The 27,925-nt window shown below is 39.6% G+C and overlaps 1 protein-coding gene across 4 annotated transcripts in view; it reads left to right on the top strand.

Moving 5' to 3' along the window:
- The window catches only part of bcl9 (BCL9 transcription coactivator), a 162,150-nt gene that overhangs the window by 23,329 nt on the left and 110,896 nt on the right, over window positions 1–27,925 (top strand). For all 4 annotated transcript variants that reach the window (XM_049470168.1, XM_007251350.4, XM_049470166.1 and 1 more), the window contains exon 2: window positions 19,075–19,181. The gene's annotated coding sequence lies outside the window, so the exon portion shown is untranslated. The remainder of the gene's footprint in view (window positions 1–19,074; window positions 19,182–27,925) is intronic.

Here is a 27,925-nt window from a genome sequence, read left to right as displayed (position 1 = left end):
ATTTTAGACGACTCCACTGCTTCCCTTCCGCTCCTTTATGCACAAAGCAACGCGCCGAATTCGATACGCTCTGGATCTTAGAAATTTGATTCTGAAAGGGCACGAGAGGGAGAGAGAGAGAGAGAGATGGAGAGAGAGAGGGAGCGAGAGAGGAAAAGAGACAGAAGGAGAAAGATGGGAATGGGCAGAGTGGAAAAATGTAAATGCTCATCTATTCTGATGATGTTTTTGTAGTCTGTGTGTGTGTGTTTCAGAGAGAGAGAAAGTGTGAGAGAGAGAAAGCATGAAAGAGAGAGAGAGCGAGAGGGAAAGAGACGCAAAAAGAGAGAAAGAGAGAGAGGGGAAAAGACACAGAAAGAGAGAAAGAGAGAGAGGTTTGTGCGGACACTGTAGAGGTGACAGAGCAAAAGATGCTGTCTATCTTCTCTTTCTTCTTCTCCTTCTCTCTCCCTTTTGCTCTCTTTCTCTCTCTCTCTCTCTCTCTCTCTTTTTCTCTCTCTCTGCAGTGGCCAGTGTTCTGATGACAGAGGGGTAGGTGACTCATCAGGGAGCCGCTCACAACTACAGACAGAGAGAAACGAGGCGTGGGGGAGGGGATGGAGCGAGACAGATAGATAGAGAGAGTCAGAGAGAGAGAGAGAGAGAAAGGGTGATGAATTCAGATCAGTCTTGCTTGACTGCTGGTGTTTATTGGTCCACAGAAGCTTCTGGAAAAAAAGCGCTAATGACTCCACACCGCTGTGACTGAGAGACAGGCGGTGTGTGTGTGTGTGCGCGTGTGTGCAGGTTTGGGGGGTTGTGTGTGTGTGTGTGTGTGTGTGTGTGTTTGTATTGTTGTACTGTCCACAGCACTTCTTGACCTCCCTTTCCTTCCTTTCCATATAATAAAGCTACCAAACATCACCTTGCTTTACTGTCATCTGGAGTTCGCAAGAATGATCTCCTGCAATGCCGCAGCCATCTGTGTCTGGGAGTTCGGGACGGTGTAATTGGTCTCGCTCGCTCTGTGGATGCGCAGGATGAAACTCCCTCTCCTCCCGTCGCTGAGCATTGTGGTGGAGAGTGTTTGTTAGTTGAGGTAACAGAATTAACCAGGCAGTTAACATGTGGTCCCCTATTTTCGTCCGCCCCCTATTTTCGGCCAGTTTCGCCTATTGCGCAGTTTCCTTTCCCTCCCTTTCAATCGCATTAAAGAAATTCAAAACACGTCGAAACAACGTATGCCTTAGACAAACACTTAAACTTTATTCTTACAAAAAATCCCGCCATAAAACTTTTTACATTTTAGTATCGCTAACAGTGTTGTAATTCTGTGCGTAAAAAACAGTGTGGAGCGTGTACCGCATTTCCGTAGCGATACGGTTATTTTTTCTCAATTTTTTATCTTGCACACTACTTAGGGAGCCTAATTCTAAGTGAACAAAGGTGTTGTCAAGTTTTCCTGACATAATCAGAGTTTGGATGCAGAGTAGACACAGTGCAGAATTGCCACGTCTCCAAAAGGTGGCGCAGGCAAAGACGCGATCCACACAAATAAGCCCAGTGCATTATTATACACATTATCAGCCACCAATATCATGTTAAGAGCTGTTATTTTTAAAATGAAAGCTTAGGTATATATATTTTACAGTTAATATAGGGTATTTTAAGCTAATATATGATGGCCGAAAATGGGGGACTCTTGTTATTTCCCTGGTCTTGCCGCTGGGGGGCACTGGATAGACATAACTTCAAAGTCAAACGAGTGCTGGACTTCAATCTACACATATTTCTCTCCTGAAAACTGTTTATTTGGGGGATTAATTTGCTTCCCTTTATTTACAGTAAGCTTAGATTTCCAATATTGTGACCGAAATAAACGAAAATAGAGGCCACCACACTTTTTGCTTTGATTTCTTAAGGAAGTAAATCATGCTTCGCTTCAAAATTTCACAGTACATGTTGGAATTCATGTTTCCCCTAATTCAGCCCCAGACCATGCTACTTACACCAGCATGCTTGACTGTAGGTAAGACACAGTTATCGTAATACTTCTTACCAGGGTGCAGCATCACACCTGAGCCAAACATGTTTATCTGGGTTGTTTCAGACCACAAGACATGGTTCCATTAATCCAGACTCTTGGACTATTGTGTATCAGCTTCAGAAGAGGCTTTCTTCTGGCAAGACAACAATGCAGACTGACCTCCCACTTCTTCAAGCTCTGCAACAATACTAGCAGAACTTATGCACCTGCTTCTGAAGCCAACCTCTGGATATTATGCTAAACACGTGGACTCATCATCTTTGGTTGACCCTGGCGAGGCCTATTCTGAGTTTAATCCTTTCTGGAAAACCAATGTATGACCTTGGCCACTGTGCTGTATATATATTCTAGCTAAAGTGTGTTTCAGTGTGTTAGTAATCTTCTTTTAGCTTAGGACATCTTAGTGGATATCATTCTCTGAGAGTTCTTTGCCATGAGGTGCCATGTTGAGTATCCTGTGGCCGAAAATTAAATAATTCTACCCAAAGCAACACAATTTAACAGCTTCGCTCCCTATTTACACTTGAAAGCTTGCAATTCTTATTGAGTCACATGAAACCAGGGAGGGACGGTGACACAATTGGTCACAATTCAGACATGTTCACAGTAATGTGTACAAATAAAAAATAATAACAATAAAAGCAGTAAAACTGGAGAAAATAACCTAACTGAGGTACTTAGTGTTGCTTATGCATCAGCCATATACTGTATTATGTTTATTCATTAGCTTGATGCGTTCTCAGCTAACCTGTCTTGACGGTGAACGGTGCAGTCTTGCTTTTATTATGTATGTTCCAGCAATGGCAGTGACCCAGGTAAAGTGGGAGGTGCTTCGCTGTTGGGGTTGTCATTCACACTACAATAATAAGGCAGTAATGTGCATCTCTGTCCACCTCCAAATGTGGATTAAGTGAGCAGATGGATAGGATGAACCCTTGATTTGCATTGTATCCCGTTCACATCTGAAATTCTGGTCTAGATTCAGATTCTGGATTCAGTATGTATGGATTTTTTTAACGGACACAACAAAACAAACAGTCAGTTAGATAGACAGACAGTTTTCGCCAGTGAAAAAAGACATACCTTTTTAAGACTAGTCTCCCATAGCAACAGCAGTATTCTCTGGAGTAAGTGAGTGCGTATGTGTGGTGGCTGGGCTATTATACTCAGGCATTTGTGAAGGCCACCCGCTCTTAGAGCTGCCATTCACTCTGGGGTCCTTTCAGTAGACCAGCCGTGATCTACCTGCAAATCCTGTAGCATGTAATGTGAAATAGTGCATGTGTGTGTGTGTGGCAGTGAATGCTGGTTGGAAATAAATCAATCTACTTTGTATGTGTAGACCTGAATAAGGTTTAGCCTACAGTAAAGGCAATGGTTCAGTATTGAACCACGACTATTCAAAAGAACCATTTAGATGCTTAAATGCTTCTTTGCCTGGTTAAAGCGTTCTTTGGGTTGGTGGGAATGCATCATTTTTCTTAGAAAATTTGACCCAGTCTGTTGGTTTCTCTGTGTGGACTAGACTTTTAATTACAGTCCACATATCTGAGGTCAGGACTTTGGGAAGACCACTCGGATTGCTTAATGTTATCCTGCTTTACCTGTTTCACAACCTGTGATTTGTCTTTGTGGGGTCATTGTCTTGTTGGAACACCCAAGTTTGTCCAAGGTTCTGCCCTAAACCATAAAAGCATAGTTGGAGGCTGGAGTTGTTGCCCTTTTAACATTTTTCTTTCCACTTTGTGTAATGTACTAGTTCAACTGGCAGCAAAACAGCCTACTTTGCTACTCCCACCACCATACTTAACAGTTGATACGGTGTTCTTAGGGTTGCATGTACCTCACTTGCACTCCAACAAATTATTGTAGCATTGCACATTATGGCCAAACAACTAGATTTTTGTCTCATCTGATCATTTCTCAAGAAAGCCTTTGCTTGTTTGTGTTTTTCAGCTGCATACTGTAGTTAAGCTTGAAATTATGAAGCAGGTGGCCATATTGTGCCCAAAGTGTCAATATTTTGGGCATTGAGTTCCCAAGAGCTTCACATTTTGCCACTGGAATTCCACTTCTTCAAGACGACATCACTGAGCTGCTGGATGTTAGAGACCTTGAGCTCTTTCACCTTCTGTTTGAGGATGCCCCACAGATGCTCAATAGGGTTTAGGACTGGGAGTCATATTTGGCCAGTCTCTTTAGCAAGTGGTGGTTGGCTTGGAGGTGTGTTTGACGTCGTTATCGTGTTAAAATATTGCCCTGGGGCCCAGTTTTCAAGTTTTCTTTGATGGAAGCTCCAAGGTCCACGGTCATTCTTAGATCTGTACAGAGCTACTTGTACTTTCCCATTGTACATTGTAAGTTAATCCAATAAGTTCTGTCAAACAAACCCTTTTAATGAGGACCCAAAGAAGCTACCATCTGTAGTAAGTCATGATCACAAGCAGAAAGTTCAGAGGCCTCATCAATGACTTAATAATTTTGGAACATTCAGTGTATATATTTTTATATCATAAAATTTGATATTTCCCGGAAAATCTTACAGCACTCCATGCTTCCTTCTGCTGACAACTTTTATGTAGATGCGGATTTCTTTTTCCAGCAGGACTTGGCACACTGCCCACACTGCAAAATGTACCAATTGGTTTTATATAATATTCTAATTATATATATATATATATATATATATATATATATATATATATATATATATATATATATATATAATAATATTTGGGTTTTTACTGGCTGTAAGCCATAATCATCAACACTAAAAGAAACGATCACGTTGTGTGTAATACATCTATATAATTTGAGTTTCACATTTTGAACTGAATTACTGAAATTAAGTAACTTTTTTTTTGTGATATTCTAATTTTTTGAGATGCACTAGTACATAGTCATGGAGTGAAAATCTAGCCAAAAAACATCTCATTTTCACTTTTTCACCGTATACCTTGTGAAGAAAGTTCAAATGAATTTGTTTCCATAGTTTTTAAAAGTGTTCCTACGCTTTTAAATCCTGTGGTGGCTTGAAAAATTAGCTTAGCTTTGTATGTATTACTTTGTCCCCATAGAAGCTCCTGGCCCAGTGATATCTCATGTTGTCATCGCAGACAGACGAGCAAGTAAATCTCTCACTGTTGAGGCTGATTGGCAGGGTGAAGCTCTGAGCCAAGAAACTTTGCTAACTTTATGTCTTGTCTGTCAACACTGTGATTATTGCGGTCTTGATAACTACAATAAAGGCGTTGAAAGAGGCGAATAGTCCTCAACAACTGAGTGCAATTTGGTTCTGGCTCCATGTTTGTTTCCAAATGCCCATGTTTCCTGGGATTGGATAAATTCCAGAACCACAAATTATGCAAAAATAAATTCTTAGTATCTGTTTACACCTGGCCACTTAATATGATTTAGTATATGGATTGTATTTGACTTTATGCATTTACAGTACGTTTGGTAGGCAAATGCATCTCCAGTCAGTCAGACTAAAACCCTATTGCTGTGTTGTGAATAGAATATGCTAATTATCTAAGTACACAGCTATTATTATTGGTGTATTGGAGTAGACAGTGACAATGTTGTTATATGTGACTTAAACATTGTCTCAGACTACCTCCTGAGGTGGTTTGAATAATCAGAATTATATCCCTTTTAAATGTGTCTCAGGTGTGTTCACACTTACGTGTATATATATATATATATATATATATATATATATATATATATATATATATATATATATATATATATATATATAGTTTGGTCTTATCCAGATAATATAAAATCCTGATACCTAAAGGCATCACCAAGTCACCAGGTGTAAACATGGTCTTAGACCATCTCCTGAAATAGTTATAATTATAAGATTTGTTTTTTGTTTTAAATGTGACTTGGGTGTGTTCACACTTGCATTTTATGTGGATTGGCTTTATCCAGATATAATCCTGATACTCAGGATGCAATACCAAGTCACCAGATATAAACATGGTCTTAGACCATCTCTTGAAACTGTTATAATTATAAGATTTATATTTGTTTTAAATGAAACTTTATCGTGTTCACACTTGCATTTTATATGGATTGACTGTATCCAGATAAAATCCTGATACTCAGGATGCATCAAGTCATCAGGTGTAAACATGCTCTTAGACCATCTCTTGAAGTGGTTTGAGCGATCAGATTTGCATCTGTTTTAGGTGCGTGTTTGGTGTGTTTACACTTGCATTTTATGTGGATTGACTGTATATGAAGTGAACAGGTTATCAGGCATTAATGGGGACTTAGTTTCATGTTTGGTGGAAAGGACAGTAAATGAGAGTCCCTGAAATGCTGTGTAAATAACAGGGGCGGGGGTGGGTTCGATACAATATTGAAATCGTTACACCCTGGGGTGTGGGTGTGCTTGTGTGTGTGTGCGTGTGGGTGTGTGTGTGTGTGTGTGTGTTTTCTGATGTGTGACTGATTAGTTTCATACATCTGAGTATGTCCCAGTGGTCATTGGCACGATTCTGTGCGTGTGTGTGTGTGTATTTGTGTGTGTTGTATTTGTGTGTGTTGTATTTGTGTGTGTGTGTATTTGTGTGTGTGTGTGTGTGTGCTCTGCCATGCATGGCAGTAAATGCTTATGCTCAGCCTAGCACATCACACCAGCATCTGCGCAGCTGTGCTGGTGACTGCTCCATTGAGAGGCAACACACATTCTCAAACACACACACACAAACAAACTTAAACACACACACAGAAAATCTATCTATTTGTCTGTCTGTCTGTTTGCCAATCTAAGTACTGTCGAAATGAATGCGAACACTATGTTTGTCCCTTAGTGGCATCCATAGCAGACCCTGCACAGAGTACATTTTAATTAATGTAGTGTGAACACCAAAGTGTCTCGATGTATACTTGACAGCGAACCACTGACCGCATTAACTGCATCATGTCACAGCCCCTGCTGAAACATATGTAATAACTGCAAGACCACACCGTCCACCGTCCGAAGGAGTTAGCTGAGTGGTGGATAGTGCAGATACTTCAAAACTAGCAAAACTAGGTACCTCATTTCGTTTTAGACTGAGGACTAGGGGTGGGCGATATGGCCCTAAAATAATATCACGATAACGATACTCTTTGCGATATGACAAAACACTGAATTAAAATATATATATATTTATTAAATGTTATTTTTGCATACAATATGATATGGCACACCCCTAACCGAGATATTAAAAAAAAATCAAGAATTTGATCAGATTTGTAACAGAAGTCAATGATCCAGAATATCATGATACTAATAATAATGCACTCCAAATATCTCCATATATCCAGGATTAAAGTAAAATAAATGATACTGGACAGATATAATCTGTCTCTAGTAGATATATAATGGAAAATGAGAACAGTATGCATTTTACTTTTGATAAAAACAGCAAAAAGTAGTACCCTGATGTGCTAATTAGGGGTGTGTGAAATGGCACACAATATTTCAGGGTATAATTATATCATTCACGATATTTTAATATTTAAAAATGCTGGTGATATTATCATGTGCGATACGACATGGCACACCTGTACTGAGGACTCTTTTATTCGAGCGGAGATAATGTGAGAAATCTGATCACAAACACAGGCTCACAGGAGATTCATTTTAAATGCATTTTGGGAATCAATTGGTATCAGATCATATAGAATAAACATTAATGCCAGGTATGAACTGTTTACTCAATGGCCATCTTTGCATCTCCACTGGGCAGTTATATCCGAATGTAGAAGGTCAGCCTCCCACCACTTTGAATGAGAAAAGATGAAAGTACTGAAGAAGCTGAATGTCTAGTTAAAAATCTGAAAAGAAATCTGATAAAAACCTTGTTAAACATTTTGTAGCATCTAATTCAATAATGCACAAAAATGTGATTTTCGTTGGCTTGTTTTGGCTGCTGCGCTTGCACAGATCTCCACATCAAGAGGGTGGGGTTCCCCAATCGCACTTTTACACTCGCAAGCTGAGTGGCTGTTTTTGTTAAAGAGCTGGACTTTATCTCTATAGGACTTTATTTAAAAAGTCCTATTTATATTTCAGCCAGTGACTGGTGTCTTTATTAATAATATTATTTCTAAAGATGGGGCCTATAATAGTATCTCATTAAAAAAAAAAAGACACCCCACCCACTCCCAGTTTTCTCCACAATTTAGTCATATAATTGCCAATGCTTATATTATATCAGTGGATAGATGTCCTTTTAATGTAACATCTATTAAGAATTTGAGCTATTTTAGAGATTATGTAGTTTTGTTATGACAACTACGTGTTAATATCTAAGCAATTCCTGCCTTGGTTTATTTGAAATGAGAGTAAGTTCTGAAAGGTCATAAAATGCCACCTCGTTCTTGATCTTAATATGTGGTGTGAGAAAGTGTGTGTGTGTGTGTGTGTGTGTGTGTGTGTTTGGTACAAATCTGTGAGTGGGCTGTGGAGGTGGAGACTGATACATGTAGACTGTTGCATGTATACAGTGCTGAGTTTGACTTTAGTGAGTAGTATATGTACGTGTATGTGTGTTTCTTAGAGACACGGTTGTGTATGTGTGTGTGTGTGTGTGTGTGCGTGTTCTTGTTCTCTGGGTGAGTAGCACAGCAGTGCATTAGTGAAACATCAAAACTTCTCGCACCATGAAGAGAGAGAGCGAGAGAGAGAGAGAGAAACAGAGCAAAGAGCAGCTCTTTTAAGTCTGGACTCTTATTGAATTAGAATTCATTTTTGGGGGAAGTTAAACTTTTGGTTGTTGGATGTGTCTTGGAGAGACTGAGGTGTTTACACTGCTTTAACATGTGTCTCAAAAACATTTAAGACCTTTTCCTGAATTAGTTTCTTTGAATGATTGGATTTGGATCTGTTTTAAATGTGATTTGAGTGTGTTTACACTTAAATTTGTATGTAGTTTGGCCTGATCCAGATAAAATCCTGGTTTGTAGTGAACAGGTGTAAACAGTGTGTTCACACTACAATGTAGGGGTGAGAATCATAGGGCATCTCTACGATACTATGGATTTATTGGTGTCAGTTTCACAGAAGTTGACCACCAATATTCTTCACTGCAGGTTTACCCTATTCATCTGATTAGCGCCACCACGTATGAAGAGTTATGAAGCAATAATTATAACTATAAGGAGCACTGCATTATAAGTAGCACTATCAATAAACATCTATTTTTTAAAAATATTTTCATACATAAGGCGCACCTGATTATAAGACGCATTATTGACACTAGTAAGGAACAGAGGTGTTGCCATGTTTTCCTTCTAATTCAGCAGGTCAGCAAGACCTGCAAAGCTAAGCTAAGTTAAGTATTCAAAAGTCAACTGAGCACTGGATGCACTTAAACGTTTAACTTGGGTGAGCAAAGCACCTCTGTTTATGTAAAATAAGCTTAGATTTACAGATTTCCACTGAGGAACCCTGAGTGTTCTGGTATATCAGGGCAGTGTTAGCTAGCAGTACGCCCCACGTAGCTTGTTTTAACACGGTAAACATGCAGACTACAGTCTGATATACTCCCCTCTGAACAGCCAAAGAGCTAGCACTTAACGCAGTTTGTGGGTAATGCTAATGCTGCTCTAGCAGTGCTAGCCAGGGTTAGCAGCAGGCTACAGGCTGATACTACTCACCTCTGAATGGAGCTAAAGAGCTAGCGGTTAGGGAGGCGAGTATTAAGAGAGTATAGAGCGACTGTGTTTTAATACAAATATTGTTATTTGATGCCACATATCGATATGATATGATGGCAAAGATATGATGTATCACAATATCGATATATGGTTCCACCCCTAGTCCAGACTATCAAAAATCAATCTAAATCTAAAGAATTTAGGCTCTCAGTCTGAACATAACCAAAGTGTGTTTAGATTCCATTCTTGTTTTAACATACAGACTTGGTTGAGAACATTGCAATAGGAATATATTTCACAAATGTAAGCGGAACACTTGTGTATTAGTGAGATTCTCTACGACCGTGTCCTACTAGCCGTTGGTTGGCACAGTTTGCAGCCTGACTGAATTGCGATGAGGGTTTTTCATTACATTTTAATTTGTTTAATTAATTCCAGCATTGAGAATTCCTCAATGTTCTTCATTAATATATATGATATGGGTGATTAAAGTTCATTTTATAATATGATAACGTAATGCCCCAAGACTCCACTTAGTGAAATACCCCTCCCCTTCTCCTTCTCACTTACTCCCACACATACACACAGCTTTCCTTTTGCCCTCGTCTCTCCTGTCTGCTGTTCTCTCTGTATATCCTCCCTTTCTAACAGACACACACACACACACACAGGCCAAGCCACCCACACATAACTCCCTCGCGCCATCTTAAATACACACATTTTCTCCCTTTCTCACTCCCACACACACACACACACTGGCCTGGCTAAATAAAGGAAGACAAAGCGTTTTTTGAGAGCGCCTCAGCACAGGACAGCGCTGCGATCAATAGCGTTTCCACTGTAGCTGAAAAGCTCTCAGCAGCTCGTCCAGTATTGGAGTGTCAGCACCGACCGTCAAGTACAGCTCCCTCCTTTCTTTCTTACTCTCTCTCTCTCTTTCCTCTTTTCTCTTTCTTTCGCTTGTCCCATTTTATCGTACAGCCAAAAATGTCCGTATTGACACTCTGAAGTTGCCTGGGCTTTGACCTTGACCGCTAGGGTGACACTGTTGTCTATAGCTTTCTGGATCCTTTCCTCTTTAAAGTCCAAACTCTTACTGAGGGTGCTTTCACACCTGCACTTTATAATCTGGTTCAATTGGATTTGTTATGGCAGGTGTGAATACAGTAAACGCACTTCGGTGTGGACCAAAACAACCACACGGAGACTCTTGAGAGAAGGTGGTCTCGGCTCGGTCCCAAACTAACCTAAAGTGGTTAATTTGTGGTGAGAACATGATCTGATCTCAATCCAGACCAACTTTGAGGTGTACTTTGCAAGATTGAGCTAATCAACTGTTCTGGTGTCGCTTAACCTGCTATACTGAAAATTAGCTAGATAAGATCTGCTGTTGCTTCACGTTAAATTGCACAGAAATATACTCTAGTCCAGAACATAGGATCTTCTTCCTGTATTTACTTTTTTGACTGACTGGAACCAGTGGCAAAAAAATAAAGGTGTGAAAACCTTAATTCCATTGAGTTAGCATGTTAGCATGATAGCTTGAGAAAAGAAGCATACATAACTCACTAAATGAAAAACTTTTTTAACTTTCAGTGGAAGTCAGTGTAAAAAGATTGTATTCCAGATAAATGAATATTTCTATTGGTCCATTCATAATAATGATAAGAATGACTAGAATATCTCAATGTATACCAAAAAAAAGAAGAACAATGTACATAATTGTCCAAATAGGACAATTTAATTGGAACATTTGTTCTTATCCAAAAATGATCAATAAATAAAAACTAGGAGTGCAGCCTTTCAGAATTGTTTATAAAGCATGATACTATGAAATCAAAAAAACATATCAGTAAAGTTACAGATACGTAATGAAGGCCTCCTTGTTAATAAAAATGGACAACTACAAATCAAGACACATCATGATGCTAGGAATAGTGTCAACCTAAACCTTATCTGAACGTTTGTCCATTTTTATAGATACTAGTACATCATATGTTAGAAACTGAATCTTTGAGGACTCCAAAGATCTCTTTGGCTGAATATTAAACAGCATTTTTTGGTTTTCGATTTGATTTCGACACTCTTTTCACCAGTTCTCATAAATCAGATTCCATAAAACATTTTTTGTCTTGCTTTTTCAAAAAAAGAATATGTTTGGTTGCCAAATATTCAGTGTATCCTTAAAGAATTCGATCAAGTGTAAGCCTATTGTTTAGAAAGCTTTGAAACCCAGACCTCAAAATTTGAAACCCAGACCTCAGCAGCCCATCCCGTTAACAGGCCTCCTCCTCTCCTGGGCTAAGCGGGGCTTTGAGTTTTTCTCTATGTGCAATAATCAGAGCCGTTAGGCTCAGCAGTTCATCATGTTAACACCGAACATCATTAATAGAAAGCGCTCTTATTTGGGATCGATCCGTGCCAGGCGTGTGCTGATCATGCTAATCTGGGCAGGGGCCGCCTCTTACACAGTAATCCCTCTAGATTAAAGGGATGGTGCCGTCAAATCTACTAACATGGCTAGCAGTGGAGAGAAACTAGCCGTTCACAGAGGCCAAATGCTGGTATTAAAAGAAAGCGTTAGTAGTTGTTCACAAAATTAGACGCTATGAAAAATGGTTGTATAGAAGAATAAAAAAAGGGATTATTGGATCATTTTTTGATTGTGCTATAGAAAACCAGTTCTAAACAATTCCAGAAAGGAGGTTCCATTAACAGGAGGTTATTCGTGTATTTGAGGAACATTTTTGGGTCAACCAGGTTTAAATAGTTTTTGAGTTCTACCCTGCCAGACCAAAAAAAAAGTCGCCACCAAAAAAAAAGGTCACACACACTAATATTTCGTTGGACCTCCTTTAGCTTTGATTGCGGTACGCAATCGCTGTAGTATTGTTTCATTGTAGTATAAGCTTCTGCAATGATGAAAAATGTTTATTTGAATCCAGTGTTGTATTAACTTTTCACCAAGATCTTGATGAAGATCATCAGATTGATGATGTTAGAGTCTGACCGCTGCACAAAGTCTTCTCCATCCAGCTCATCCCAAAGATTCTCAATGAGGTTAAGATCCGGACTCTGTGGTGAACTCTCTCTCTCAATCCATGTGTGAAAATGATGATCTCATGCTCCCTGAATCACTCTTTCACAATTTCAGCCCCATGAATCCTGACATTGTCATCTTGGAATATACCCAGGGAAGAACAAATCCATTGCTGGAATAACCTGGTCTATATTCAGTATATTCAGGTAGTCAGCTGACCTCATTCTTTCAGCACATACTGTTGCTGAACCTAAACCTGCAGACCAACTGCAGCATCAACCAAACATCATTTACTTCCAGATGCCTACTTTTTTTTGGCCAGGCAGTGTATATAGAAAACTATTTAATGTACCAGTACTAAAATAATTAGTAAAGAACCCACTATGTTATGCCTTTAATATGATAAACTGTAATGAAAACTAATGAACAAAATAATGTTTTTAACAATTTTAAAAGTTCAACATTGTCTTAGTGGAGACGAACAATGAATCATGGTGTAGAGGCACTGAGATCAGTGGCAAGATAAAAGGTTTGTTTTCACACATCACATGTCCAGAAGTCCATGGACAATGCCAGATCATCTTTGGTCTTCATTACAGGCACTTTGACAGCCTACTGTTTATTCATAAGGTTCAGCAGTGTCATTAACTTTTCTGAACATGCACTCTGGTGTAATATTCCAACATGTATTTGTACACGTACTGTTGCTCTCTCAAGGCCAATTTATACTTCTGCATCAATCTCCCTATCTCCTTATAAGAGCGTTTTTTTCCCAGCCGTGTCCCAATTCACTAGCTGGGGCAGCAGTGGTAGTGTATTGGACCGCAACCCTGATGACATGGGTATGATCCCACATGAGGAGAGGTGTGTTTATTTATTTATATATTTTTTTCTTTCTTCTTGGGCTTACCTACTTTGAGATCAACTGTTCTGCAATTGGGTTGAATAACCCTCTGGGCTGGAGAGCTACTGGTCTGTAACACTTCATACCATTACACTTAATTTTCCAAAACAGATTTTTTTTTGTGGCCCACCACATAATGGCTTGGAAAATATCTGGCCCGCGGCCAAACTTAATTGACGATCCCTGCAATATGCAGGCCAGCCACATCGCCAGACCTATCCTTGACTGCAAATGTGTGGGATGCTATTGGACGTGCCGCTAGCACTCATACACCCCTTCTGCAAAGTCTACAGAAGCTTTGTTAGAATCTACATGGAATGGATTATTGCAGGACACCATAAGGAACCTCTACAACACCACACCAAGACATTACATTGGGTGTGTGTTGTTACACATGCGTTACCCACTACTTATGTATGTATATGTGTATTGCTCAATAGATTTGTTCATACTAGTCTAAACTTTTAATAACATTGTACTAATAGTTGCACTATTTTTGCAACTGTTTTTTTTGATGATGACTTGAGTTTTTAATGATTATCCCTTTTTCTAGTCTGTAGAAAACAAACTGAAAACAAATCCTAAAAACGAAAAAACTTTTGCTTCTACTTAAAGTTTTATCCCACTATTAAAACGGTCTGTAAGCGATTGAGCTGCTTAGCTGTCCTTCTCCAGCTGCCGTTGCTCATTATGAGCCCAGCCACTACGTCAGCCCCCCGCCCCCCCTGAAGAAGCTATGTTTGGTTGGCGTCCGTGGTTCAAAGGTGCCATATTTGCATTGCATGAAGCTCCGGCGCCCCCCTTCTTTTTCTTGTCCCAAAGGACACAAACCGGCCACGTCCGACACCAGACACACACACACACACACACACCGCTCCGTGTCCCCCGGCCAATGGGACGACCCGGTGGGGAGTGTCGCCATGACAACCAAGGCGGCCCATCCCAGATGGGCTCAATGTTGCAGACACAAAAAGAGGGGATGGAGGAAGAAAGGAAAGCCAAAAAAAAAGGGGGAAGAAGAAAGAAAGTAGGCCTCTTACTGGTGCGATTTAGGACAGAATGTGTTTTAGAGGAACTGTGGAGAGAAAAGTGTGCTGGACTAAACTGTATTAGCTACTCCAGCGAGGCCCAGTGGAGTTCAGATGGTTAAAAAAAGAAAGAAAGTAGTTTTGTTTACATTACATGGACAAACGTATTGGGACATCTGCTCATTTAGTTTAGGATATTTACAAAAATAGATTTTTAATGCGTTTGTTGAAGTAACTGTCTCTACTGTCCATGCAAGGCTTTCTACTAGGTTTTTAAAGTATATAGCATTAGTGTGAGGATTTTATTTGTTTGTATTCCATGATAAGAGCTAACCTAAAGGATGATCAGGATGCTGGGTGATTATCACCTCAACTCATCATCATCACCACCACCAACAACTCCCCAACATTCTAGAAAATGCAGTTTTTCCACTGCTCCACAGCTCAATGCTGGTGGGGCTTTCTACTCCTCTATTCCACACCTGGCATTAGACTCCAATGGTGACAGTAGGTTAATGTTTACTTGCTCCAGAGAGTCCTATTCTATTGGCAACACTTCACTACTTTTTTTAATTAGCACATCTTTGCCAGTAATGGCTGCAAACTAAAGTAGCTGAATACATTCATTAGATAGAAGCTCTAATAATCTGTAGAATACTACTGTTTTAACTACAGGGGTTGGACAATGAAACTGAAACACCTGGTTTTAGACCACAATCATTTATTTTCCCGACGGACAGTTCTGGTGGAAACAGGAGAGTTGAGGTGCACATTGAATTCTGCCGTGATTTGAGCAGCCGTGGTTTTATGTTTTTTCGATACAATCCGGGTTAAAACCCGAACATCCCTTTCAGACAGCTTCCTCTTACAGCGTCCACAGTTAATCCTGTTGGATGTGGTTGGTCCTTCTTGGTGGTATGCTGACATTACCCTGGATACCGTGGCTCTTGATTCATTACAAAGACTTGCTCTCTTGGTCACAGATGTGCCAGCAAGACGTGCACCAACAATTTGTCTTCTTTTGAACTCTGGTATGTCACCCATAATGTTGTGTGCATTGCAGTATTTTGAGCAAAACTGTGCTCTTACCCTGCTAATTGAACCTTCACACTCTGCTCTTACTAGTACAATAATGTGCAATTAATGAAGATTGACCACCAGGCTGCTACAATTTAGCCATGAAACCTCCCACACTAAAATGACAGGTGTTTCAGTTTCATTGTCCAACCCCTGTACTGTTCATGTGCAGTGCAGCCATCTTGGATTCAGAATGTTGGGTTGGTAATGCTCTGAATCTAATCTGAATTGTGGTGGTGTTTCAGTTGAAACGTACTCATGAACCATGTCCTGTTTACAGACAGATCACAAGCACTGTGTGTTTTAACAAATACAGTAACGTACAAGTGCACGTTGAGTTTGTAGAGCAGGGCAGTGTGTTGGCAGAGTGTTAGTCATGTGTTGACAAATGTATTTGCATACTTGTGTTGAGTAGTTTCTTTGGCCTAACTGTTCACATACTTGTCACAGCGACAAGGTCTTATTATACTTATTATACATCTGCACTATCTATACCATTAGTTCCTGTATTTTTCACACTATAAAGCGCACTTAAAATCCTTTAATTTTCCTAAAAGTCTACGCCTTGTAATCCAGTGCGCCTTATGTATGAGTTCTACCGGTCAGGTTGTAAGGAGCAGCAAAGCAACTCTGCTGAAGTGCATCTTAACACAGGAGTTTCGGTAAAGTTTCTCCAGCACAGAGGCTGAAGCAGTATTAGCATCAGCTGCTAACCACAGCACTAGATCTTTCGCCATTCAGACGGGAGTATATCAGAGTATCGGAGTATACCAGCTAGCTGATAGCACCCTGGGAACACCTGAACACTTAGGGTTCCTCAGTGTAATGCTTTTGGGCGCCGCTATTGCTTTTCTTACCTAAATAAATGGTTTTAAGCAGAGGAATCTGTGTAGATTAACATCCAGTGCTCGTTTGGCTTTGAATTTTTTTTTTCTTTCAAACCCTTGTTCCTTACTAGTGTCTTTTAAAATGTGCCTTATAATCTGGTGTGCCTTATGTATAAGAATAGACCAGAAGCTGATCAGCTAATAAACAGTCATTTACTGAGTTTACCTGTTAAAATCCTTTAGCCCCCTATGGAGCCTAAATTAAACATGTAACGTTATATCCAGCAGTGTATTAAACACATCATACCACCACTTACTTTATTAAATGCCTTTAAACAGAGGAAGCTGTAGAATATGCAGAACAGTGTTAATATGCAGTAGAATATGTAACACTGCTGTAAAGTGACTTCTGTTCATTTGTAGTTCACAGTAAGACCACATGTCCTGACGTTTATAAAAATCTCTATGAAACGTAAAGTTACATTCTTTTACATAAAAGGACACCATCTTAAGAAGAGCTCTCAGTAGAAAAAAAAATAAAAGCGCAGGAGAAAATGTAAATATACAACAGAATTAACATGCCAATACATAATAGTAATAATAATAATAATAATAACCAAATCTGTTATATTATTTTAAATATTAGGTGATAACTGATCATTTTTGTCATCTGTATATAATTCAGACATTGCATGCATATTTTTTTCTAACAACAGTAGCTGTAATGTGGAGTAACATATTTCGGTTGTAAAATCACCTTATAATAATAGTTTACTTTTAATTAAAAGTAATTTCCACAAATATTGTTTCTTGAAAATATAGAGTGGACTTGGGTTCATATTGGCAAATGTGTCCCCCCAATATCAAGCCCTCTCCTACGCCCTTGACGTTCATTGATAGTGCACCTTATAATGTTGGTGCCAGATAAGTGGGCGCCTTGCTAATGTGAGTGAGTGTTTTATAGGTGTTTTTTAGAAACTGCAGAGTTAAGTGAGTTTGACTTAAATGTACCTGTATTAGACTGTTTTCAGACTTCAGATTTTGGTAAATCTGAATTATCTGTTTTCCAGATTTATTTTTGGTAAACAGCCAAAACAAACATGAAATCGGATTTTTGTAAGTTGGATCTAAATCACATTTGGAGGTGGTTTGAAATACGATTGCAATTGGTAGTTGGACGCTTGGAATCTTTAAATGGGATTTTAATGTGTCTTTTGCATCAATTTCAACACAACAAACAATAACCTCATTAAATCCATGTGATGAATCCAGCTTAAATATACAAGAGGAGTGCCTGGTTAGTTACTGACCATGTTTGTTGTGTTTGCGATGTTCAGACAGGCAAATCCAATCTGATTACATCTGATTGTAAACAGTCGTATCAACAGTCGTATCTGATCTAATCCGGATCCGGAACTGATCCAAATTGCATGCAGTCTAAACACAATCTAAGCTTCTTTAGAGAAACCCGTTTTAAGAGAAAAAACAGCTAGGAAACAGGGTCCAACTTTGTGAACAATGCAAAACAACAGCAAAACAAGTCTATTTTCTGTGCTCTGCGCATGCGTCCCATCTGTACAAACGAGTCTTATACTTATACTTGTGTGTGTGTGTGTGTGTGTGTGTGTGTATATGTGTGTGTGTGTGTGTGTGTATGAGTACTCTCATAGATTGAAAGCACATGAGCTTGTACGGCTCCTTTTTGTGAGCTGGTATGGGTCTACAAAGGTCTACCGTAGACTTTTTCTGTCTTACTGTTCTGTTCTGGTGAGGCAGGCTCTGTGTGGATTAACGTATAGGAACCTGGCTGATGCAATGCACTGACATACACACACGTACACACACACACACACACACACACACACAGACTGTATAATAAAATAAGATCCAAGCCTTCAGCCCCAAAAAACAGCTTTGCTTACTCTGAAATCTCCTCTCTCTTTCTTATTCTGTCTCTCTCTTGCTTTCGTATTCTCTCTCTCTCTCTCTCTCTCTCTCTCTGTCCATCTTAATTTCCGAGCCGGCGATGTGCTGCTTATTGTATGTGCTGAGAGGCTGGTTAGTATTCTGAGTCCGGCATCAACGAGGGAGAGAGAGAAAGAGAGTGAGAGAGAGAGAGAAAGAAAGAGAGAAAGCAATATTATTCACCATATCCATTCTCCTCTTTACATTCAAACGGAGGGAGAAAAAAAATTGAAAAAGAAAGGGGCTAGCGCTCCGTCTCTTCGCCGCTGATTCTTATCCGGCTAAATGAGTTTGAGAAGAAAAAAAATAAACCATTAGCTCTCTCTGTCTCTCGTTCTCTTTTTTCTCTCTGTTTCTTTCTCAGCTTCTAACTTTTCCGTAGCACCTTGATAAAGGTGCATAAATCCACCCGTATGCGAGATAATGCCATCCCTATTGATTTCCTTTAATGAGTCACTGAGACTACAAAGTTTGATGGTTTCATATTAATTATGACAATTATGACAAACATAATTTGACACCGCCTTCGTCATTGCCTTTTCCAGATTTCGCACATTGATGAGAATAATTACACCAGATTATTGGACGATGTTTGGATGATGACCACCAGACCAGACCCAACCAAACCTGCCGAATACGCCAACAATGCAAGGTAACCATCAGTGTATTACAAGAAACAAAAAAAATCAGTGTGATTGAGTGGATATATGTATCTGTCTATATTTTTATGTGTTTTTATTTATGCTAATGAGGCTACATGGTGACATCATTATTGCGGCACAAAACTTAATTTACTTCAATTCCAATTCAGGGAAACGAATTGGAATTAGAATTAGAAAAACTACTGATCACACAACCTGCCGACTACGCCAACGAGGCAAGGTTACAGTTAATGTAATATGAAGCAATTCTGTGTATTTGTGTGGATATATCCATAAGAGAAAACAGAACGAAATACAGTAGATAGCAGCAGATGTAATTTATTGTGTGGCATTGTGATTTCACATCATTTTTGCCAGACAATCCGAATCACAAAAGTTGTTTTACTTTTGACAATTTTTTTGGTGCTTTTTGTAATGCTGACGAGTCTATGTGGTGACGTGACGAGAAAGCTGATTCTTGCTATTGTGGTGCGAAACTTGGGTGCACTTTGTGGAATTTGCAAATATGTCTCAAAGGAGCAAAAGGCTTTATTTTTGACACTTTTGCAGATTTTTTTCCTAGTTTTAGTGTTGCTGTTTTTATGCTTCATATTGGTAATAGATTGGTTGAGTTTATTGGATGGTGATTGAATGATGACCAGAAGACCAGATCAGACCCCCCAACAATGTATGTTGTCAATCAATGTAATACACAACAAAAATCAATGTAATTGTGATGATATATCTATGAGAGAATTCTTATTGATCAGTCTTATGGTGCTATTTTTATGCTTTACATGTATTATTTATTATTGATTTTTTTATGATTATTGGATGATGTCTGGATGATGATCAGACCAAACCAAACCGGCCATGCACACCAACGATGTGAGGAGACCATCCGTGTTATAAAAGAAAATTAAATGTCTTCTATCTGTAAGAGAGAATAGAAATAGATAGATAGCAGCAGCCTAGGATGCAAATACAGCTCTGGAAAAAAGACCACTTCAGTTTCTAAATCCTTTTCTCTGATTTTGCTATTTATAGGTATACGATTGATTAAAATTAACATTTTGTTGTTTTATTCTATAAACTACAGACAAAGTTTCTCCAAAATTCAAAAGAAAAATATAGTCATTTAGAGCATTTATTTGTAGAAAATGAGAAAAGGCTGAAATAACAAAACAAATGCAGAGCTTTCAGACCTCAAATAATGCAAAGAAAACAAGTTCATATTCACATTCAAGTTTCAAAAGTTCAGAAATCAATATTTGGTGGAATAACCCTGTTTTTTAATCACAGTTTTCATGCATCTTGGCATCATGTTCTCCTCCACCAGTCTTACACACTGCTTTTGGATAACATTATGCCTTTACTCCTGGTGCAAAAATTCAAGCAGTTCAGCTTGATTGGTTTGATGGCTTGTGATCATCCATCTTCCTCTTGATTATAATCCAGATGTTTTCAATTTGGTAAAATCAAAGAAACTCATCATTTTTAAGTGGTATCCTATTTTTTTCCAGAGCTATATGTCATGATTGTTATAATGCATATTATTAATATTATGTTATGACTATTGGATGATGTTGATGTTTGGACGATGACAACCAGACTAGAGCAAACCAAGCCAGCTGACTACACCAACGATGCAAAGTGACCATCAAATGTTATACAAATAAATTCATATAGACAATAGAAAGAGAAATATTGCAGCAGTCGGAATGCAAATATGTCATAGAGGGGCATTGTGATGTCACTCCATTGTTGCCAGCAAATCATTATCAAAATAGTCTTTCTGCTATTTGAAGCTTTTTGGCGCTTTTTTTTTTTTTTACACTTTTTTACGCTTGTTCTGCCGACGTGCGACGCTCAGCGAAAATCAATATGTTTATATGTGTGCTTGGCAGTTCTGTGCATGTTTGTGGACACATTTGTGTGTGTGTGTGTGTGTGTGTGTGTGGTTTAGACTGTGCTGGTGTGTGTGTGTGTGTGTGTATGAATATAAATGCTCTACGAGCCAGGAGGAATCTGAAGGAAGGGACGTGAGAACCTGTCTGCTGCTGTTTCCATAGCAACCCAGCCAGAGCAGGGCCAGAAGTGTGTGTGTGTGTGTGTGTTGGTTGGGGGGGTTGCTCACAGCTCCTGGAAAATAGATGACTCCAACAGAGAGAGAAAGACGGAGGGAGAGGCAGTGTGCGAGATTTTTCCTCACCCCCTATAAGTGCTTAACTAAAAGTGTTATAGGATTGTATTAACTGTCAGAAATGTTTCATCTCAATCTGCGCTCCGCAGCGACCGCCTTCACTCAGCTGCTAATGAGATATTGTTACAGTCACACCAGGGCCGTTCCTATGGAGCGGGCTGGTGCTACAGTGAGCTGAAGGCATACATATTGAATGGCTCGGAGAATTACACACTAGAGCTGCTCCTGCATAGCAATGCGTTATTTGAAGAGGAGGAAATAACAGGTTCGAGACAAATATTTATTCTGTACGAATGTGCCAATAATTATCTTATCTTATTTGTGTTTGGGTTGCTTCGTTTGTTGTTGTCATTTCCAAAGCACAGAGTGTACCAGCTTTTACGTGACCCTATAGACTTGGTTTACTACTTGGTAAATCGTATATCGTTTCAATAAACATGTTAGCGTGGTACGTTTAGTCATATTCAAGCTAAATTAATTTTACTCCAGAAGACACTTTAATTTACATGGGGCATTAAGCAACACTAATAAGGATGCCTAAATCGAAGTGAGCAAAGGTGTCGCTATAATCCCTTCTAAATAAGAAGTTAAAGAAACTGTAATTTTGTTAAACGAGCACTGGATGTTAATCTTCACAGGTTTCTCTCCTGAAAACAAAAAAAGGTGAGTAAAGTGCTTCCGTTTAATTACAGTAAACTTAGATTTCCAATATTCTGTCTAAAGGGTGAGTTTTCGGTCAAGTTTCTCCAGCACTAAGGCTGGGTGCAGCAGCATTGGCATTAACCGCTAACCGCAACGCTAGCGGGATGTAAATGCTGCCCGATTGCGTTAGACTGAGTGAACCTGAGTGTTTCAGTAAGCCAGGGTGACATCAACTAGCATTTTTTCCACGTAGCTTGTTTTAACATGGCAAACATGCAGACTACACTTCAATATACTCCCCTCTGAACGGCGAAAGAGCTAGCGCTAAGGTTAGCAGCTAATTCTAATGATGGAGAAACTTCACTGAAAACTCACCTTGCTCTTTCATACCCGACTGGTAAAATACATACAGTACATAAGGCGCACTGGATTATAAGGCGCTCTGCCGATTTTTGGGAAAATTAAAAAAATTTAAGTGCACTTTATAGTGCAAAAAACATGGTGAGTGATTACTGATGAGATCTGTAACTTTTAATCCTGCAAATACTGGGCCACTGGGTTCTATTATAGGGCTTATGATTGAACTGTAAATTTTGACATTGGCACTGTAATTGGGAGGATCTTGCTGGTTCGAATCCCGTTCATGTAGCTTGCCTTCAGCTGTTAGCTGGGTGGATGGAGCTCTTTCCCCTCAGAACTCTTAGGGTGATGCCGATCAGTACAAGGCGTCTGTTAGATGATGTATCGAAACCTCCAAACGCAGTTCGAAAAGATATTCGAAAAGAGGCAGTGGCTGACTTGACATGTATCTGAGGAGGCCGGTCTCCTGGTGTTGGGGCATCACTAGTGATAGAAGGAGTTCTAATGAGTGGGTTGGGTAACTGGCCGTGCAAATTGGGTAGAAAATAGGATAAAAATTAGAAATAAATAAAAAAAAGTACTGTACATTTTAGCATTAATGTGTATTAAGCGTATAAAGTATGTGAAGTGTGGAGCTACATAAGGATTGAAAGGGTTTCAGAGGTGAAATTATAAAGGCTGTAAAACAGGACATACAGAATTTGTGAAGGTGCACTACAGCGAGTCTCAGATGTTGGTGATTGAAGCATGTTGCGGATATGCGGATACGGAGGAGGGAGGTGGCACGGATTATACACAAACACACAAATGCACACCACACACACACACACACACAGTACGCATGGTACAAGAGTGTGGGCGAATCAAGAGCGTGTGTGCGCATGTGTGCTTGGGCATGATCAAGGATTATAGCCTCACACACTGTCCCTCCAGCTGTGAGGCATTTGCCGCGCAGCTGTGAACACACACGCGCACGCACACACATACACACACGTTCTACGAAAGCGCCAAAACAGAGACGTCACGGTGTGTCAAGCTGTCGAGGGGGAAAGCTGCTTATCCTATAAATAGAGGTGGATTTCTCTGGAAAAAAGGGAAAGACCAAGCTTCTACCACTTTGTTGGTGCGCGGTTGCGTGCACGTCACTAATTGGCGTCTCGCTCTTTTTTAGACTGTTACTGGCCTAAAATTATCTGTGGATGTATAGAACGGGGATTTGGAACTTCATGTGAAATGTGATAAAAAAATATATACTGTATATCAAAAATATTAGATTGTTGTTTAGTTTGTAGTCTTGGCTTGAAACCCTGATGTGTTATTAATCAATTTTGAAGTGGCATTACCTCAGTGGATGGCTTGAGAATGCCCAATGTTGTATAAATTGTGAGGTGTTATCTTGTGTGAGTGAAGATCAACACTGGCCAATGTGCTCATGGCAAGGCGAACAGGCCTGAAAGTTGGTGCCAGATCTACAGTAAGTTGTGGGAAGTTGTAAAGACATTTAACATTCCTCGATCAACAGTGTCTCATATGTTCTATTGGATACATCATAGAAGACATTACCACCCACGGTAGACAGTGCAATGGCCATCCATGGTTGCTTAATGATTGTGACCGGCAGCTTCTGGCTAGAATTGTCCGTGCAACCAAACAAGCGAGTCTCGCAGAAATCACAGTTACGGAAGCAGAAGATCCATGCAACGGACATTCAGTAGTGACATATTCTCAGTTGGCCTTATATGGGGTTGCTAACTGGACCCTAGAGAACTGGCAACTGTCAAACTGCATCCCGTTTCTATCGCATTTTCTCCCCAATTTACATGGCTAGTTACCCAACCCACTCATTAGGACTCCCCCTAACACTAGTGATACCCCAACACCAGGAGGGTGAAGACTAGCACATGTCTCCTCCGATACATGTAGCATTGCCGAGTAGCATCACAGTGTGTTCGGAGGAAAGCGCAGCGACTCAGTTCTGATACATCAGCTCACAGACGCCTTGTGCTGATCGACATCACCCTATGGAGTGATAAGGGGAAAGAGAGCGCCATCTACCCTTCCAGAGAGAGAGAACAAGGACAATTGTGCTCTCTTGGGGCTCTGATAGCCGATGGCATCACATCATATAAACTTGAACCAGAATTTCCATGGAACGTGTCCAACCATGTGTTGGGCCCTCCCCGATGAGCTAAGGTGGTTTTAAGAGCAAATGAAGTCTCTACCTAGAATTAATATATCATTCCTGTACAGCCAGTGAGTGCGTTTACAGGCAATTCATAATCCAATCACTGCAGAACCTCAGTAATCCGATTAAAGTGTTTACATGCACTCCACTTAATCTGATTTATGCAGAACATCAGAGTTTGTCAGTAACACAATCAAAGTGTTTACATGAACTTAGTGAATCAGATAATAGGAAAACTCACACATGCATCTAAAAGAGCCAGGATTTGAATTGCATTTTTGATTTGCCATCAGCCAATAAATGTACAGAATAATACGTAATGGTAAACATAACATAAACCCCAAATTTTTCTTATCACATTGAGCTACGAAACACTGCTTGCTATTATTGCTATTACTATTTGCAGTACCAGGGTCTGTTTTTGTGCATGCACATTTTTGTCAAATTCTTAATCTGATTTAAAAAATGTAGTTTGATTTAAGAAACTGGAGTATGCTGTTTACATGTATACCTAAATAACCAGATAACTGCATTAATCTGATATGAATATATATCTATCTGATATAATATGAATGATTAGGATTTTTTGAGTGCATGTAAACATACTCAGTATAAGGCACTGTAAGTCTTATTTCCTTCTTATTTCCTGCTTTTTAACTAAGACCCCAACTAACACACACACACACACACACACACACACACACACTTCTACACTCAAGCGACCAGTCAGGGCATTTCATTGGGAGTGTGTCCAGCACAGTAAAGCTAAATAATTCACCCTCATTCACTGCTGAACTGGCAAGAGCCTGCTTCTGCCTCTCTTCTGCCTTGGGCAATCAGAAACACACACACACACACACACACACACTTACAGACACACACACTCACAGACACCAGCGCATGCACACACGCTTGCACGCACGCACAAAACAAACACCCACACACTGCAAAATGCACACAATTTATCAAACTCCCACATCAACCCTCCTCCAGCTCTCTCCATTCATTCTGCCAACTTGGCCTATCTCTCTCTCTCTCTGTCTCTCTGTCTCTTTCTCTCACTATTGCTTTCAAGTCTATACCATGCCTTGTAGTTCTGGATCTTGTTCCCCAACATGGTCTGGTCTTACTGGTTTCTGGATGAGATACATAAATGTATATGTATGTCCAAATACAGTTGGACATCCTTTAATAAATAAATGAAATCAGCTACTTTTTTTAGTTATGTCTCAAGCGAAGTATTGGCAACAACCAATAGACAAGAAATCTTGTGAGCTGATAAGCATGAGTCTAATGGCACCAAGTATAGACTAAGGGGTAAATAGCCAGCCCCCAGCATTGAGTTGTGGAACAGTGGAAAAATAACAGTGTTCTCTGGAATGATGGTGCTCCATTCATCCAATACTTTTGGTATTATTTGGCTGGGAAGTTGACTTGACTAATGCACTTGTCACTGAGTGCAATCAAATCAAATCCTCACAGCAAAGCTCCTTCAACGTCTTATAGATATCCTTGCCTGGAGCAAGTGTTCCAATACATTTGCCCATAGACAGTAGTGTATGTATGTACTGTATATATACAGCTCTGAAAAAAGAGACCACTTTCACAAGCCATTAAACCAAACTGAACTGCTTGAATTTTTGCACCAGGAGTGGCAAAAAGTTGCCCAAAAGCAGTGTGTAAGACTGGTGGAGGAGAACATGCCATGCATGAAAACTGTGATTAAAAAACAGGGTTATTCCACCAAATATAGATTTCTGAACTCTTAAAACTTTATGAATATGAACTAGTTTTCTTTGCATTATTTGAGGTCGGAAAGCTCTGCATCCTTTTTGTTATTTCAGCGATTTCTAATTTTCTGCAAATAAATGACAATATTTCTATTTAGAATTTGGGAGAAATGTTGTCCGTAGTTTATAGAATAAAACATTCTTAATTTTTTTCCAGAGCTATATATAGAGAGACCCTGCATATGGGTGCCGTCCAGTACCAACTAACTTTTAAACTAAAAGGCAATTTTTTATTTTTCTTTCACTTAGGTCTATTTAACCTTTCTCTTTATCTGTCTTTCTTTTTTATCTTTTTTGCCTCATGCTCCTCCACATCATCCCTTCCTTCTCTCCTCTCTGCTCACTGCTATTAGTAATAGATTGACTGATCAGAAGCATGATATACGTGGTCAGACTCCTCTCTGATTGTCCACATTAACCACTTTTGGCAGAAATCATCCGTCTGTGCTGATTCAGGACCAGCCTCCTCCATCCCGGTGTGCCATTAACCACGCTAACCAAACTGCAAAGCTGGTCTGAGGTCAGGGTGAAAGGCCAGTGTCCGCTAGCACCTCATTAACCTTGAGGCAGACAAGTGAGCCGCCTGATTAGAAACAGCTTCCAGACTCAACGTTCTGAGGTAGTCAAATCAAGAGTTGATGAAAAGTCTTCAGAATTTCAAAGGGATTCCGATTTCTTCACACAGCTCAGGGAACAGTGAACGTGTTCAAGCGTGAGGCAACGTATAAGCAAACACGGCTGGGAGTGGTCGACAAATACTGAAGTGTTTAGGTAGGCTTACATCGCATACAGTAGTCATTCTTACTTACAGTGCTAATATGCTCACAGGGAGGCTATACATTGTGGTTGCTATTGGTTACAGCTAATTTGGTAAACATGCAGGCCTGTGAAACCAGAAACCAGAAAATGAAACCGCTATCAGTTCCTACTGTGCTAATATGATTTAAAACGGTATAAAAACAACATGCTGTTAGCATGGCTAATCTAAAGACTAGCCTATTTGCTTCTACAACAGAAGCTTAGCATTCTAGTGTAGGGGTTGGACAGTAAGTTTTTGTATTTTTCCTATAAATGAATGATTTTACAGTATTTTTCACACTATAATGTGCACCAGATTATAATGCTCATTATGCGACACTAGTAAGGCACAAGGGTGTCGCCGTGTTTTCCTTCAAATTCAGAAGGTCTCACCGCTGGGTGGCGTAACCTTTAAAGCTACGTTAAGTAAACAAAACTGTAATACTTAAAAAAAAAATATATATATATATTTTAAAGTCAATTCCCTCCTGAAAACTGTTTATTTGGGTAAGTAAAGTGATTGTTTACTTACAGTAAGCTAGATTTCCAGATTTTCACTAAGGCTGGGTGCAGCAGCATTAGCAGTTAACTGCTAGTGCTAGCCATGGTTGGCAGCTAATGCCGCCCGACAGCGCTACACTGAGGAACCCAAATGTTCCGGTAAGCCAGTGCCATATTAGCTAGTGGTTCGTCCCACATAGCTTGTTTTAACATAGTAAACGATAATAACTCTGAACAGTGAAAGAACTAGCGCTTACCCCGGTTAGTGGGTAATGC

Source organism: Astyanax mexicanus, chromosome 21 (genome assembly GCF_023375975.1).
Source record: "Astyanax mexicanus isolate ESR-SI-001 chromosome 21, AstMex3_surface, whole genome shotgun sequence".
In the NCBI taxonomy this organism is placed as follows: Eukaryota; Metazoa; Chordata; class Actinopteri; order Characiformes; family Acestrorhamphidae; genus Astyanax; species Astyanax mexicanus.
This window is presented reverse-complemented; position numbering and strand designations above follow the sequence as displayed.